At 42.5% G+C, this 5,098-nt stretch overlaps 1 pseudogene; it reads right to left on the minus strand.

Annotated features, from left to right (window-relative positions):
* Positions 1 to 1,349: 1,349 nt before the first annotated feature.
* Positions 1,350 to 4,519, minus strand: LOC101708429 (protein Red-like; annotated as a pseudogene).
* Positions 4,520 to 5,098: the final 579 nt, after the last annotated feature.

Raw genomic sequence — 5,098 nt, forward strand, 5'->3', positions numbered from 1 at the left:
TGCTGTCACAACACGACAGAGGGGCAAGCAGGCATATACATGCGACCGAGAAATCAGACCAAATGTAACCCTTTACCAGGAACCACTCTTGCAATGATAACAGATCTGCTCCCTCAATAACAGCCTTAAACGTCATGAGTGCAGAGTCCTCCTGACCTAATCACCTCGTAAAGGGCTCACCTCTTAACAGTGATACAGTAGCAATTACATTTCCACACGAGTTTGGGAAGAAACATTCAGACCCTAGCAGGAGGGAACATAAAGCCCCACCCATCAGTGGAGGCCTGTCCAAGCCCTATTGTAAGGAGACCCTGTAGCTTGAGCTCTATGGCAGCACGGTTGTTTCTCGAAAGTATGATCTGCTACAGGTTTTTACATAGAGATAATGGTTGTCATAGCTAGTTAATAATATTTAATATAATACTATTTTACCCAACAATACACTTGTAAAAGTTTCAACACATTCCAATCCATCATTTAATTCTTTTGTTTGGTGCCAGGGATTGAACCCAGGACTGCACATGTGCTAGGCAAGTGCTATACTACTGAGCTACACCCCCATCCGTAAGAGTGTTGATTAATTAATTTTTTTGTGGTACTGGGGATTGAACTCAGGGCCTTGGAATGAGTTACATCTCTAGCTCTTTTTATTCTTTGAGACAAGGTCTTGCTAAGTCACTAAGTTACCCAGGCTAGGTTTGGACTTGTGATCCTTCTGCCTCAGCCTCCCAGAGTGCTGGGATTACCAGTGTGCACCACGCCTGGCTAAAAGTGTTAATTTTTAAAATTCATGTTACCAAGTAGTGCATACTTATAAAAAATTTCAAAATACAGAAATGCAGAAAGAAAAAGTGGTCCCATCTCTTCCCTCTAATTATAATCTCAAGGTAATAAGTTTTGTATCTGTCTATACTTTCTTTCATGCCTGTCAATCATACAATTTTAATAAACTTAAACAAGTTACATATTTCTGCTTATTTTACTTTAAATTATGTTAGCTATCTTACCATGGCAGGAAGTAGAGGTGTATCTTATTCCTTTTTGATGGGTATGTAGTATTCCATTGCCTGGATTATGATGTATATAATTTACTTATTATTTTCAGGTTAACTAATTTTTTTTTTCTGGTACCAGGAATTGAACTCAGGACCTTGCACTTGCCAGGCAGGTGTGGGGCCACTGAGCTACATCCCCGGCCCTGGGTTAACTAATTTTAATGGGACCAAATGATTATAAAATAAAATTTTATATATATTCATAAGAAAATAGCTTGTAACCTTTCTGGGAACTGCAGAAAGCAAGCACTCAAGAACACATCTTTGTGGAGATTCTCCAGTTGAAACTGGATACTAGAATTTTGATCTTTTGAATTCAGCTTTCATTGTCTTTTCAAGGATCACACTTTTCTTCTTCCATTGGCTATGAAACTCTGCCTTGGTTTTCTGCCCTTCAGGCATCTTGATCTCACCCTGGGATGCAGCTTTGGATGAAACTTTCTTGTTATTCATGTGCTCGCTGTATTCTTCCTGGATATCAAAATCCCAGTGACTTAGGAGGCTCTTGTTGTACTCCACCTCCTTGTTATATCCACAGCTGTGTCCCCCATCGTGGCTGGGTAGCACTCTGCATAACTATTGGACGTGTTGAAGAAATCTCCCAGCTGCTTTTTGACTTCTGGCTTCTTTAGCAATTCGGTGTCCTCCCAGCCCAGAGACAGAGCAAACTTTTCACTGATGGACCTGATGAACCCCTTGGTAGATCCAGATCCTTTGTCCATGGGCTCATCATCCATTTTTGGCTTAGCAAAGTCACTGTGCTTCTTCTTTTTCTCCCCTCTCTTGTGGTCCTGATCTCGCACCCACTGTCGGGTCTGGTGTCTGTCTCTCTTCCTACCATGCTCCGGTTCCTCGTATTTCTCCACCTCCTTGTTTGGAGGCATCTTGGTCATGTGGGGTATGGAATCCCCAGTGTCTTTAAAAATGCTCATGCCAACTTCTGGAGGTTTCTTCTCTCCCAGCTTCCTTTTATCCTTCTTGGGTTTCTTCCCATGGGTTTGCTGCCTCCTATCTGAGAAGACCTGGATGAGCTTGCTGATGACAGTGTCTTTTATTGTGAGCATGGTCTGGACTTTCACAGTGGAGCAACTGTGCTTGCCTCGGATAAGAGTGATAGGGATATCCGAGTTAGCATCATGCTTCAGGTTGAACACATAAGCCATGCGGCCCTGCAAAAACAGCTCATTCTGCTTACACACTTTGTTCTTAAAAAGGGGTTGGTAAATACTGTGGCCCAGATGTGTTTTAAATTCGATTTTATATTCAGGATCCTTATCCTTGATTTCCTTCTGTGCCTTTTTCATCAGTTTCTCTTTCTCTCTCTCTCTCTCTGCTAGCAATCTCAGCATGGACTTTTTCAAGCAGAGAAAAATCCAAGCCTTTCACCAAATGGGTGTGTTCTATGTCACCACCCAAGAATTGGGACTGCCAGATCAACTGCTTTCTCTTTTCTGTGGATGAGTCGGCCTCCTCATTGGGGCCCACAGCCTTGTAGTTTGTCACGGTGCTGATCAGCTCCGTTTCTTTATATCCTTGGTTCACACCATCTCTGCATTCCTTGGCTTGGTCTAGGTACCACGAGGTCTCTGCTGCTTCTCTCTTGCTCCTAATTTCTTGTTGGTGTAGGTTGGCAAGGTAAATTTTCTTTTTCCTCCTCTGTATAACTGGCTCTCCATCCTCTTTAAACTCGCCTGTCATCCCGTGGTGAGAGAACTCGGGTGTAGGGGGGTGCAGAGCTAGGTGCAGCCCTTGGCGTAGTGAGAAATTTTCAGAACTCTTCCTTGGTAAACTTTGGTGGAGGGAGTGAGACTCATACGCATAGTGACCACTCGGGGCAAAAGGCCTGGAAAACAGCTTACTTCTTGCTTCGACATTGTGTCGGGGTCATTCAAAGCCAACGGATAACAGAGTAGCTAACAGCATGGCAGCCGCAAAATATTTCCCACAATGCACCTCGAAAATAACCCACAGTGCTCTGGGTTCCGAGCCGTTCTAGGTCTGCCCTCTCCTGCTTGTCCTAACCTGCACTCAGAGAAATTGGAAGAAGGATAATTTACTCTAAATGAAGACAATGTGTTATAGACTTTTTTTTTTTTGGTACTGGGGATTGAACTCAGGACCTTGCACTTACGAGGCAGGCGGCGGAACTACTGAGCTAAATCCCCAGCCAGACAATGTGTTATAAATATGTGTGTTATTTGGTCTAAGCTACCCTCTGAGGGCAGTTAGCTGCCCTTTGCAGGAAATTACACTCCAGGAATTGTCAGCTAGTTTTTATCAGAGAAGTGACCTTCCAGCCGGGTCTAGCAGTACATATCTGTAATCCTAACTACCCAGGAGGCTGAGGCCAGAGGATAGTGAGTTCGAAGCCAGCCTATTGGGGAACTTACAAGACCCTGTAAAAGAACTGGAATGTAACTCAGTTTTCCCCAGGTTCAATTCCCAGTACCGCAAAAATGAATGAAAAAAGTCACCCGCCAAGTATTTCATCTACATTACTTTTATGTCCCATTCACAAGAGATGTTTTGCTAAAAGGCACAATTAATATACAAGTTAATCTGAATGATGGCTATTAGAAAAAGGCTTTTACTGGGGGGGCAGAGAGGCACTGGGTTTGAGCTCCAGCAATGCGGGGGGGAGCTCTTATTGTTGAACCGAGCACTATTCAAAGTATATGGATTGGATAAACTTCATTTTAGGATTCCTCACTCTTGCACAAATGGGGTGGTTGGAATCTAGACAGGAATGTGGCCTGTGCTCAGTGGCACCTAAGGCTAAGTCTCTGATGGGTCCTTTGCCCACCCGTGAATTTGGATATTCTGGTTCCCTGATGCTGCCTACAAGGCTAACAGAATCCTGCTTCCAGAACCCTGTAGCCTTTGCCTCAAATACTCCTTGCATGCAAGGATTGGGAGCTGGAATTCCCCTGAAGCCACTGAGGAGATTATACACATGTTGTGCACCTGCTTGCTAATACATCTGTGGCTGATTTGGGCCTGAGACCTGCTTTCATTATAACCCGGAAGTAAAGTAAGGAATAAGTAGGCCCCACCTACCTGGGGCTGCTGGTGGTTACAAGGGAGCCTCGTGTGAGCCTGATCAAATTGGCTAAATCAGTTCACAACATTATGAATGCTTTATAATTTGTTTTTCCAAACCTGTTTCAACAGACATTTAAAATGCTTCCAATATTTTGCCTTTACATGCAGTGCTGCAGTACCATTTCACAAAATGTCTGCACATATCTTTTTAATAATTGCAAAATAGCTTCATATCCTAGATTTGGGCAGAATCTAGATTTGAACCCAGATCTGGTGGATGTCAAAGCCCAAGTCTTTCCCAATACTTCTGGGCAGGATTTTCTGGAAGATTGAATGTGGGAGTGAAAGTCCCAAGAGGTAATGGTAGATGGTGCTATTGTCGCAATTCCTCTTTGGGATTCTATCCCAGCTTACCCCTTCATGTCAGTTTAAAATGATTCACCATCCTTGTTACAGGTATGGTTTCCTGAGCAAATACAGAAGAAATCCTGTTTTCACAAGTTAATTTTCAAACCTAAGAAGGTACAAAACTCAGATTAGCAGTATATGGAGTTATATATAACCTCACACACTGAACTATATATTTAGCATCCAAATTAATAATTCAGAGCATCAAGTGCAGTGGGGAAAAATGTCATGTGTGCACGGCCTGTTTGGGGGAAAATTTCCTGTCTTAACTGCATTGTACTCACCTTCTACCCCTCCAACTCAAAAGCAAACCAGTGACTTGTGCCAAGAAGCAAAAAGCATATATTAATGACAAAGGCTGGAAGTACTATTATCCTAGTTTAAATCCAATCTTCTGAGACAATGGAGATTTTGATGTGGATTTTTACTTTAATTATAGTGCTTTACAGTCTGTCTTCATAAGAACTGGGTCAGATTTTGTAGTATATCTGTCATTTATTTTGGAAAGCCAGATACTTATGTCACTAGGTAAGTAGTATATAAAATGCCATTTTAATACTGGAGTCTTTCAGTTGAAGAACATTTTTATAATA

Source organism: Heterocephalus glaber, unplaced genomic scaffold, assembly GCF_053883595.1.
Source record: "Heterocephalus glaber isolate CG9 unplaced genomic scaffold, H.glaber_assembly_v1.0 deba00001547, whole genome shotgun sequence".
Taxonomy (NCBI): Eukaryota; Metazoa; Chordata; class Mammalia; order Rodentia; family Bathyergidae; genus Heterocephalus; species Heterocephalus glaber.